Source organism: Morone saxatilis, unplaced genomic scaffold (genome assembly GCF_004916995.1).
Source record: "Morone saxatilis isolate NCDOM2014 unplaced genomic scaffold, NCSU_SB_2.0 Contig8, whole genome shotgun sequence".
Taxonomy (NCBI): Eukaryota; Metazoa; Chordata; class Actinopteri; family Moronidae; genus Morone; species Morone saxatilis.
Window position 1 is genome coordinate 1,063,416 of NW_023340257.1, and position 12,538 is coordinate 1,075,953.

General features: G+C 39.0%; 1 protein-coding gene across 1 annotated transcript in view; it reads left to right on the forward strand.

Annotated features, from left to right (window-relative positions):
* sez6b (seizure related 6 homolog b) overlaps positions 1-12,538 on the forward strand; it is a gene marked incomplete in the record, with an annotated part of 173,318 nt that overhangs the window by 11,530 nt on the left and 149,250 nt on the right.

The following is a 12,538-nucleotide window of genomic DNA, read 5'->3' on the forward strand; positions in this document are numbered from 1 at the left end:
TCTGAGCTCATTGAAAATCTGATTTTAAGGGGCGGGGCCTACCAGCATGATTTGTGACATCACAAATAGTTTGGAAGTCAGTCCTGGTCCAGTATACAACTTGTACAGTGTGATGTAGAAACTTGAAGCCACCAGTGCACTTCCACTAAGAATGGACTTTACAGTGAAGTAGGAGACCTTGTGTCCAGCAGCAAAACTTTAGAAATGAACAATATTTGCATATTCAGAGATTCTGGAATTTTGAGGTAGAGAAATCTTTTGCACAAAAACCACATCAGACACATTATTGTTCCACTATTTATGTATTTATATATATGTTTTAATACATGTCTGGAGGGGGTCTTTAAATACTTGGGTGTGAGCTGTAGGCCTGTTTAAAATAATTCATTCTATTCTGATAAATGATTTATAGATAAAAATGAAACTTGAAATCCTCTTTTCCACAGCTTGAGAAGCAAATTTTTGTGCAGTAATTTTTGCATCATCTTCAGATTAAAGTCACCATTGTGCCTCTCTTGTGATAAACAACACTCTCTCCCTATTACCCCCCCAACAACCCCCCAAAACACATACACACACACACACACACACACCCTGTTCCCACCCCCTTCATCATCCCTGCCATGGCAGAAAAGCAATTTGTTCTTGGTGTCACTGATCTGATGCAATCAGCACTGCTTCACGCTTTTGAATAAGGAAAAGACAGCGGGAAAGGACACTGTGTTTAATTAAAAGACGCACTTTTGTGAATGTGACGATCATATAATTTGGGCTGGAGGATTGTAAGGTAGCGTGTTCAACACCTGCTTTCCGATTACGGCTGATTAACCTATCGAAACTTGCCCGTTGCCTCTCATCAAGGGCTATTCAGGGCGCTGAGGCTATGCTCTCATTCTAATTGTCTCCGAGCGTTTTCCTCTTTGAAGAGCTCAATTGGAAATGAGTGTTATCAAAATTCAGCGCTACTCCCTCTCACAGGAAATGGGGGCGCTGGGTTCTTTACACACAGCTCCTGACACCTCCTGAGAGGAGCTGAGGGGGTGGAGGGGTGGAGCACTCTCATTTTCCCTTTTCTCCGTCTATCCCCTTCTTTGCATAACAGTGCCTCTGAAGCGAGCGGCGCGCCTGTGAAGTGTTTACCCTCGTCTCTGTCAGTCAAAGCTGGTTTCCTGAAGGCTGCATTCATCTGCTTTACAATATCTCTGTCTCCTCCCCTGTTTGAGATTCCTCATGACAGAGCCTCTCAGAGTTAAATTAGAGAGAATGCAAATGGGATGTGATGTGCTTTGAACTGCACCTGCTTCATGTGTCACCATCACATCCCACATCCTGTCATCTTTGAACATCGCTTCAGCTCTCTGGTGTATTCTGGTCTTTGAATAACACGCTGTGACGCGAATAGTCATAGAATGAGCTGAATGTCTCTCCAAATCTGACAATAGAACATTCTCTGAATCCAATTCTGCTCACAGATACACTTAATTCTACCTTAATTGACAGAATAATTCCCATGGTTCCCGGCTGCTGCATTAATACTTAGCACGGTCTAATTGATAGCTGTCATGTTGCAGCTGTCACTCAACATCGTGCCCGGGGCACCTGGGGATATTTCTTGCAAATCAATGGCCAATCTGAGCCATGTTGGGCTTGATGCCCTGCCTAAACAGCACTCTGCTCCCTCTCTCACCGCCTGAGTAATATCAATGAATCATGGAGCTCACACGGCCTGTAACTACCACTGATTAACACAAGCCAGTGAGGATTTGATGGACAGTGGTCAGCAGGAGGTGAGAAACAAAATATTCACCATATATCAAATCATGCACTCAATTTAATGACACTTCAGTCTAACCCCCTGCCTTTATAGAAGGATTTATAAAGGCTGTCAGTTAATCAGTTACTATTGTAGCATGCCAAGGCTGGCGTAAAACCTACAACTGTCCCGAGGTCTGAGACCCTCAGGGCACCTGAAGGCCCCAGGTTGTCTGGGAGGCATGAGTGTACGTACCAAATTAAATGGGACCCCATCCAAGGTGTAGAGAAAGGTTATTCTAAAACCACTGGTTCTCAAACTATGGTACGTGTAAAATATAATTATTAATTAAAAAACATAACTCTGTCAAAATACAAACAATTCTAATGAATATACTTAAACTATGAGATTGTGAAATGTAATTTAAAATAAGTCACGTTCATGCACACAGCGCACATGCATTGATGATTAGTTAGGACCTAAAATGTGATGATAAGATAGTAGTGCAGGTAAAATTAATGGTTCAATTATTGCTTGAAACGGGGGACTATTCAGAAAAGAGGTGTGGACCAGGAGGAACCCTTTTCCAACAAATTAGCTCTGGTTCTTGAACTGGTTCTGTTCAGAACCCAACAACAGTCAAGGATAAATAATCTTTTTATTAGGAATAAACCTGCCTGCTATCAGTACAGATCTGTTGTCTGCCCTTTGCCTGTTGTACAGAGCAGTGGCTCTCGACATTTTTGGTGTCAAGGTCCCCCAAATTGATTCGCATCAAGCCATGGAGCTGTATTTGATAAAACGTAGTCTCAGGTACCCCGATCTGATCAAATTTCCATTATAACTGTCTGTACTGTGGATTGGCAGATTGACAGTGAAGAGTGTGATACATATGAACAATCATTCTTATACATTCTCTCACTGGGATAACTTTTAGCCAATGAAATAATAGTGTACCACTTCATTCCCCATTTTTCTGGAGACCCCCACAAGGAACTTTGAAACCTTTAATATTTCAGTCAGTGGATAGCCTTAAGCAAATCTGTGATGAATCAAATTAGCAAAAACTAACATACAAACAGCAGATCTGTTGGGGCAGGGTAGAATTCCGATTTAGGAATAACAGTAGGTTTCTGGACCTCTGGGAAAAATGGTTTGGGGGAATGTTGCCCAGTATTCCCAGGAATTATGTTCATATTGGTCAATAAACACTGCACAACGTCCAGTGCCAACATTAAGTGCCATTGCTGGAAGTGGTGTGTTGATGCGGAAAGAAAGGGTGTGGAGGTCGGTCTGTAGAACAAAGGAAGTATAAAATTACTACTTACATTACTAACTGAAAGACCTGTACTATGCATTCTATACAATAACCCTTCAAGAACCTTATCATATCTTTTTGCTTACAACCTTCCTTCAGAGTTGTTTAACTAGAACAGCATCAGATCTGCAGTTTTCTGTGGTATTGTATTGTGTGTATATGTAAAGGTGTTTTGCTAAAACACATTTACATTTATGAACAAAATATTTACAATATCACAATATCAAGTATGTCTTACTGGACTGCATAACACTGCAGAGGGATCTGTATTTTTCTGATCACTCTCTCACATCTTTATTATAGTTTTAAAGGTTATATGTATAAGATTTAAAACATGAATATATCAGCAAACAACTATTCTTTGTACTTTATCTCTGTAAAGATATATTGAAGTCATTGGAATCACACTCCCGGTCTGTTCCGTGTGCAGCGACTGAAACTGCTGTTTTTATCATCTATGTCGGTAAATTAAGGATTTATTTCCACCAAACCAGAGTTGGTGATTGTTGGAACAGTAGAAAGACTAACAAAGACAGTTTTAGTGAGTTTTATTTTGTTTCTGTTCACTTTAAGTCAAGATGTTACGATGACGTGATGTAAGAGTATAATTTTTGTCTATGGAGTCTGGCGGAGAGAATAGTATTATTACAGCTTTTTCTGATTAAACAAAATATCAATCTCTGTAGGAATCCTTTCTATAATGTTGTCACACTTGATAAGATAACAACCTGAACCTGGCAAAAACAACAACTTTCAGTGGACGTACTTTGGTTGCATTTATCCCCAAGCATTACGTTCATAACAGCCCTATTCATCAAACGTTTTGTATCTAATTCAGTGAATTAAGGGTTTATTTTTACCAACTAGCTTTGGTGATTGTTGTAAAGATTGTGGAAAGATGGTTTTGGTGAGTTGTATTTTATTTCTGTTCCATTGTTTTGGTCTGAAGTGCTGGTGCTCTATATCCAGTGGCAAGTGATGTTTGTATAACCTTTAAGACTTGTGTATTGTTTATATACTACTCTAAAATGCTGCAAGAAGGTATGTTGGAATAAAAAACTATTTGAACTGATGTGAGAAAGATGTTTCACTCCTGATGTAATGAAACAGTGCATGCAGTAGCTACAGAAGCTGCCTCAGCTCTCCTCGTGGCTCTATATTTACACTCTCCTTTAGTGACTGAGCAGACTGCCGTCTGATCGTCTATTCACTGTCAGAATGTTATGTGGGAAACAACAACTCAGCACTCCAGCTCTGACAAGTTTGGTTTGTAATCGACATCAACCGCTCCTCATTTCCCTGACGATCTCTCATTTCCTCAACACTCTGTCAACATCTCATCTGTCCTTCCTGGGCTTATTTTCAGCCACTGCTGAAAGCTGCCTGCTTCACATTCCATTCTAGGTTTCGTCTTGTGTCCCAGAGCTGCATTGATCCAGCAGCGGTGGCGCAGAACCAGTGTTTGTGCACAGAATAGGGCCTGTCCACTCTCCTCTCATGCACTGGCAGACTGTATACACCTGTCTAATTGGGGCTGGCGTCTGTTGTGCATACAGAGCCAAGGGCCTCTCGACAACGATTAGGACTCTGACAGGCTTGGCTCTCTTTTAGACCGCCGCTTCGCATCCGCAGAGCTGTTTGGGGAAAGAGGGGAGGAGGGTCACAGTTTGATGCTCAGTGGCAGCAGCAAGGGAAGTTGCTCATTTTGTGTCTGTATATACAAGTCCAAATGTGTGTGAGGGAGAGGACGAGATAAACAGCACTTGTCAGTAAAGGCTGTGATTTTAATCCTTGCTTCATGTCCTCCTCTTTGGATCTATATTCCAAAGATAAGCGGAGATGCCCGGGGAGCTGAAATCTTGCCAGGGAAAGACAGAACTTTGGTAAGATAGAAGGATGAGAACAAATGAGCAGAGGAGATGTGAACAAACCAGACCAGACCACTGTACTATTTGCCGAAGGCTTGAGTCTGCAGCAGTATCAGACGGTCTGTTGTAATTGTAGGTTACTTGTTGTTGATTCTTGTTGGTGTGTTTTTGCTGGCTGGAAAATGTCTCATGAACATTAAAAAAGGCTGTAATGATTGCTAAATCATTCAAACTGTAATCAGCCTTTTTTGGGGATTTCACTGCAGCTTTTCAAAGAAATTGCAATGCATGTTGCCATGTTTTTAGGCATTTTTTGCAACAAAATTGCCGGAGGAAGTGAAAATTGCATTTTTTTTGTATAATTAATTCAAAATTTAAACTTTGTATTATTAAGTTGTCCAGGAGACTCCTATGTTAAGGAACACTGAGGATACCATTAAAAAGGTTTTTTGAACTGTGACTCTACAGTGAAGAGAAATACCGATACAAGTTACATCTTTAACTTGGTTGAGGAAACAGTAGACAGACAAAGTTAGAGACTAGCTTTTATCGCTGCATGGACCCACTTTGGGAAGCTCTGATCTGTGGAGAATAGTACATTTCCCTTAGATTTGATAAATATATTGGACTGGATATATATATTGGATTGGATTCAACAAATGCAAACAAACATGCCTCTAAATAAATGAGAATGTTGCTCTGTGATTAGGTGTACAAATAGGCAACTGTTTGCTACCATGTTGGACATGCAGTATCAGTTCTATAAGGTGATAATACCGTATTTCAATATTCTGCTTGTGCTGCCCTAATAACCAATGAATGCAAGCTTATATGGGGCATTACCCTATATAAGCCTTATATAAGATCCCTTGCCATGTCCATTTTAACTTAACTTAACTTAAATGGTTTATATTACCAGACATGTTTATAGTATTTTTCACTAATTTTTATTTCGTTTCAACAAGTGCAATTGTATTGTACAGTCAAATGTTCAGAACACAGTCATCCTCTCAGTGTCCACACATAGTTTCCATCAACAGGGATAAATAATGACGTTTGTCCATGAACCCAGAGAAAATGGATAAAAACTCATTCTATAAAACACACAATCAAAAATGAAGATATATACAGTATTCAGTTCAGTTAAAGCTAGATGATGAAAACACACCTAGCCAACAATGTCATGCTAGCCTGGCGCTAAATAACCCTCCAAAATTAGGCAAAATTTTGGTGATGGAAAAACTGGCATGGCTATTTTCAAAGGGATCCCTTGACCTCTGACCTCAAGATATCTGAATGAAAATGGTTCTATGGGTACCCATGAGTCTCTCCTTTGCAGTCATGCCCACTTATGCATTCACTATAAAGTTGTTGTTTTTTGCCTAGTGTACGTGAATATTTCTGCATACTGGGTTCCATAAACGATATTGGATTTGCATAAATTGGGTACGAGTGGAAAGCTGAGAATCCAATGAGGAGCCATTTCATTGTGGTGAGATAATTTGTTGAAACTTGAGCTCACAGCATAAAATGAACTATTGAATGGAATTGAAGAATGGAAGCTTTATATTATATTCTTATGGTGCAGCTCTGTTGTGTTGTGATACTGTAATATTAGTAATTAAAGTAGATATCAGAAATGGTAGTGGTAATTCCTTTTTGTTTTTCTCCATCATTTGCAAGCTGTGTTCAGGTTGTGAAATCATTTGTTGTTTCTAATAGATTGCACTGTTTTCATATAAATGTGCATTTTATCCGAGAAACAGCTTTTATTACAGCTTTGAGCCGTTTTGGGAGGCTCTATTTCCCATAGATCTGATGAATACAGTCGAAAACAGATAGTATTTAAAACAGTGAGGTGACTGAGCAGCACTGTACTGTTGATTACAGCGTACAGCGAGTACATGTGAAATGGTGACATCTGTGAGGCCCAGGGGCTTGCTGCGTCCCTGTAATGGTCTCATTAGTACAGTATGCACTGCAGATGATCACAGCCACGCTGTTGCTTCTCAACACTAAGCCTAGCCATTTGCTTTAAACCAAAGACGATATGAAAGCTGAGAATCGCACAAGCTGCTGTTGCACAACAATGCCATATGAACGGAGGGGAAGAGCAGAATCCGCTCTGACGTCTAACATGGTTTCCTGCTCTCATTTTGCCACTTCAGCTATTTTTTCTCCTTGCAGATATTAGAATGATTATTCATTCAGCAGTTGAATGTGTCGGCACAGACAGAAGAGCTGGATGTGTTTATGCTGTCAGTGGGGTTTGTAAATTATATTGTGGACATTTATTCAGAGCCTTAGTGACATTACTGAAGTATTAGATGTTTTTTATAATGGTGGGTTTTTCATTTTAAAGCACAGCCCGTCATTAATTCAATGAAATATTGTACTGCAAAAGAGAGTTTAAGGATAAATCTGTATTAATCACTTTCATGGAAATGAAGGGTGGGGGTGGACTTCAGCTGGGCACTGCGAATGTAATAAACTGACCAAGTAAAATGCCACTGACAGTACACCCCGGGCTCTCATTCTTGCACTAATAAACATAAAACATGCAAATGCAGAGCAAAGACACAGAGTCCTGTCAGAAGGAATCAGTCGCATCATTATTTACCTTCAGAGTTGTCAGGTGAGCTGCAGAGCAGCGCCTAGAGCCAAACAAATGGCCGGCTAAGGCTCCGCATTGCAAATCTGCAAAAGTAAGACAGAGTGTATGAGGAGTGCAGACTTTGTTTTCTTACATAACAGTAATAGTAAGAGCATTCTGTGCTTGTCTTTTTGAACATCCTTCTACGTATCTTTACCGTTTACTACGGTAGTATACAAAAGACTTCAGAGAACACAAAGAAATTCTGCAAGTTAACCCGAGAGGCGAATCAGATTCATTTTGGCAATGTGAGTCTCAAGTCTTTGACCAGGAAGTCAAGAAAGCTTAAGATCCGGACGTTCGATGACACAATCCTTTGTCCGGCTCAAATCTAGAGTTAAAGCCCAAAGATCTTAAAAGTGGATGGTAAAAATGTGGCTTCAGACGATAAACAGTCAATGTATCAGCTTCTTGGCAACACCAACAACGCTGGCGCAGGCACAAAAGGGGATATGACGCCATAGACAGACGACCAGTGAAACGCAGCGTTACCTGAATAAAATGACAGATTTCTCTGAGTTTGAACATTGTTGGAAACATTTGGGAAAATGGAAGTACACAACTCAACTACATATAGAACATAGCTCTAGAGTTTATAGACAGTTTAATGTGGAAATGTTATAGATTATAGCTTTAACAGGCCAATCCCACTCAAACAAACCCACTTGATTTGCTCGCTCACCAAATGCGCTCTACTTAATGCATTACAGAAAAATGTAATGTAATTACAATTATGTGTTACACCCTAACACTGCTCCTTACAGAGGACAGCTGGAGGAAACAGGAAAGCAGACTGAGAGTGTGTACATTGTCAGGGCTGCACACTCAAATCTGATTCTGTTTTTACAATCTGTGCTTGTGTAGCACTATTTGTTTTGTGCTCTCTCAAATAAGCTTACAGTGAAGTGTTGCAGGGCAGTGAGACATTTTCACGCAGCCCAATGTAAAAATTGGCAGTATTAGTCATGCTGTATTCTTGAATAAGGCTTAATTATGTACCAAGGAAATGCTGCAGGCTGCGGGGGGTACTGCATGCTCTGAATGGCTGGCGGAAGCGTGGAGGACCGAGTTCGATTGCTCTGCTCCCCTACAGTAACTGGCACCTGTTTCTATAAAGGCCGCTATTCAAAACTCCCACATTGCAAATAACAGGCTGGCACATTTCTCCCTGTGAGTGTTGTGAATTACAAACTGCATGAGCAACAGAAAGGAGGACAAAACATGGAGGCACAAAATGGCTGTGCACAAGTAAGAATGTGTAACAAAGTGTGTGTCACGGTAAAATAATCTTATGATATAATCACAGATGAGGATTTAAATATTCCATGGAAAAGTAGATGGACAGCAGTGTAACCTCTACAAATAATTTACAAATAATTGTTTTATAATACAATTATAAGTCTAGGAGTACTACAGATATGCAGTAAAATAGACAAAATTGACAAAATAACTGCAAACATCTACATTTATACACTGACTAAAGAAACTGTCCTGTTAATAGTATTAGAAAACATTCTAATTATACTTAAAGGAACAGTATATAACTTTTATAAAAAATGACTGTCATATTTACTGAAACTTTCACTATCTCCTGACAGTAGTACATGATACTGTTAGGATATAGTGAAAGTTTCAGTGAATATGACAAGGTTATTTTTTATAAAAGTAAAACTACTGCAGCTTTAATGTTAACAATGAAAACATTGTATGGATGTAAACAACACTGTTATAATTATGATGATTATGAATTATCTTGAGGGAGTTGTAAAGTAGACACAAAACCAGAAAATGACACTTTTCTTTGCCACAACCCACCAATACAATCCAGTCACGCTAACATCTCTCAACAGTGTCATCCTTGTAAATATGCCTGACAGCAGTCAAGAAAACCATCATTACCACAAACAATGCAGTGAGGCCGATGGCACGGATAAAAACGACACAATTCCTTCTAGACAGTTGCACTGCATTTGAACACCTACTCAGTCGACTGCCGCCGCTGCCCCCATCATGAGTTATTCTGTCTCATTCTTTCCACAGAGATCCTGGCTTTTCATACATTGATTGAAAGCCTCATTCTCAAAGGAGCTGATGCTGAACGGCTGACAACACTATAGCCAGTAATGGCTTCTGCTCCATAGTGCAGACGGAAGGTGCTTTTAGTGTCATTCTTCTCAAGCCTCGCATTTGTAGCCCCCCCACAAATTACACTAAGGATCGGTGCCACTGTCTGCTATTCATCCCCACATCTACGAGGTCAACCACTGTGGTATTTTTCCACAGGGCTTCTTTTCAGCTGATCCACTATTGAAGTCTTCAATATTGAATGCAGTACAAGGCCAATCATCACTTTATTTTAGCAGATTCAATGAAAAGATGAATACAAGTCAGTTGCCTACAGAGCGATGCTCTCTAAATTCCTTGTTGCATTTTGTGACGTGTTACAGCGTACGCACAGTGCAGAGAGGTAAACACACTCCCACAGCCTCAACAAGATTCAAATGCACGTCAGCCAGGTGTCTCCTTGCACTGGCTTCTTTTTCTTTTTCTTTAGTTTTCATGCTTGCTGTAGCAGGATAACAGTTACATGGAAAGGTAGGATGAAATATTTAACACCGCAGACCTGATTCTGTTAGTTTCAAAGTGAATGTAGAGAGCACTGGATGGAGAACTGCGCAGGTCCACAGTGGCAACATGCACTGTGCAAGGTTACACTCAGCTCTGCCTTATTTTTAATAGAACCTAGTGTAAGTTTTGTATGGTTGCATGCAGTAATCATCTTGAAGTCACTAAATAGGTGATGTCTGTTAAAAGGGGTGTTTAGGAAGATGTCAGTAGGAGCCAAATATATCTTGTACGCTACCAAAATGATTTGAATGAATGGGAAATTTTACAGATTTTACACATCAAAGTTTCCAGGGTCCTCATTGATAAAAATGTTCTTAGATTTATACTTGAACTTTGTCTTGACATCAGTTCTGTTGGCGTACTTAAGTTACATTCATAAGATACTGAGCATAAAAGCCTTGCTTACACAGTTTACACTAAGAAGCCAGTTTGTAACTTGTGTACCTGTGATTTATAAATCTCAAATCAACTTAAAATTTACAACAGTGAAAGTCACACACGTGATAAACAGTTAAGTTACAGTGTTATGAGTCAGTGTTTAATTTTTCATGTATCTGAACCACCAACCGGCACTAATTAAAGTGAGAAATCTGAATTTTCGAAATGCTCTGTCTCTTATTTCCATGGTCTTCTCCCACCAAGCTCAGCTAAAAATGGAGTGAGTTGAGGTGACAAAATTTAAAGTTATGTACAGAAAAGTTTATCTTTATGGATTATATTGATGCCAATTTAACAAGACTGAAGACAGAAACACAAAATAATAATAATAATACATCATTTATTATTATTATTTTGTGTTTTTGTGTGTTTTTACAGACACATAAGGAATTGTTAAAATGTCATATTTTTTGGTTTGGTCTAATATTTTCCCTGAAGAGTGACAAAGCTTTTCAAACTGCTTTGTGTGTTTTAATGAGTTTTTTTTACCACTACAGTATGAGAAGGTTGTCTGACATTGACAGCTGTTAGTTATTTATTTATAGTTTGATTAATAGTTTAATAATGTGTGTATTGATTACTGACAGATGCCACTATATCCTACACACTGGATCTTTAACTGAAACCAACATCTTTCTGTGACCTTATAAACTGCTTTTGTGGCCTAAAACGGACTCAGGATAGGTCCTATGCTTTGTAGGCTTACCATCCACCTCGACCACCTCTGTATAAATTCTGTACTGTAAATAACGTAGCATTTCCCTTGATTAAAAAAGAACAAAAACATCCATTTATTTTTGTCTTATAAAATATACAAATTAGTGGTATATAACTGTTGCTCAGATGTCTGCTTTCCAATAATGTCAATTTGGCTATGTTCAAAGCGAATACATGTCTTAACATAGTGTAAGTGATTCAAATAAGCAAAACATATGAAAAAAAAAACTTTAAAATGATGTTCAAAATACTAATATTACAGAAAAGAGGCAAATATATACTATTCATAATTTTCACTGCCATGGGCACAAAAGACCCTCTAAATTGTACTGTGAAGCGTCTTTGCATCAATGTTAACGTTACGAAACCATTAAAACACTTTACAGAAGGGTGACCTTCAAACTAGAATATGGTTTGAACTCTCCTCCCGGCACTTTCCTCCAAGACCATTTCTAATGAATCAGGTGTGAAAGCAATTATAAGCTCAGCCTTTTATAATAAACTCATTAATCCTATCCCGCCACTGGTAAGAGGCCGTCACGCAGAAGAGATGTAAACTACCTGGTTTACCTAGCTTTTTCATGCTGAGGTGAGTTCATTACCCTGTTAGATTCAGATTGAAGAAGTACGTTTTGTAAAAATAACGTTTTGTCATATTTGCTGAAATTTTCACAATAAAAGGTATTATAATAAAAATTACCTACTGCAGCTTTAAGAAGGTATTTAAATCACACAGCAGTGGTGGAATGTAAGTACAATTACACTGTAATGCAATAAGTTATTTTAACTCAAACATTTACTAGGTAATTCGTTTTCACATTAAAAATACAATTACTTACTTACTTACTAAAGCTACTTGATCAACAATGTTTTTTAAAACAATGGACTGGAATTTCTGCAGCTGCTTTGCTTATTTTCTGCTGGGCGTTTTTCTTTGCGCTCGTTTGGTGTCTGATTCTCTCCAAATCAAAGCGAGTCAAAGAATGTACTGTATCAGTTGTTATCATAACTGACCTACAGCAAAGGTTATGATAGACCACTGGTTCATCGTACATTCTTGTGCCCCACTGCTCGCTTTGTTTGGAGAGAATCAGACACCCACGCGCAAAGAAGACCCCAGCAGAGAATAGCACCGAGCCTGCAGGAATTCCAGTCCATTGTTA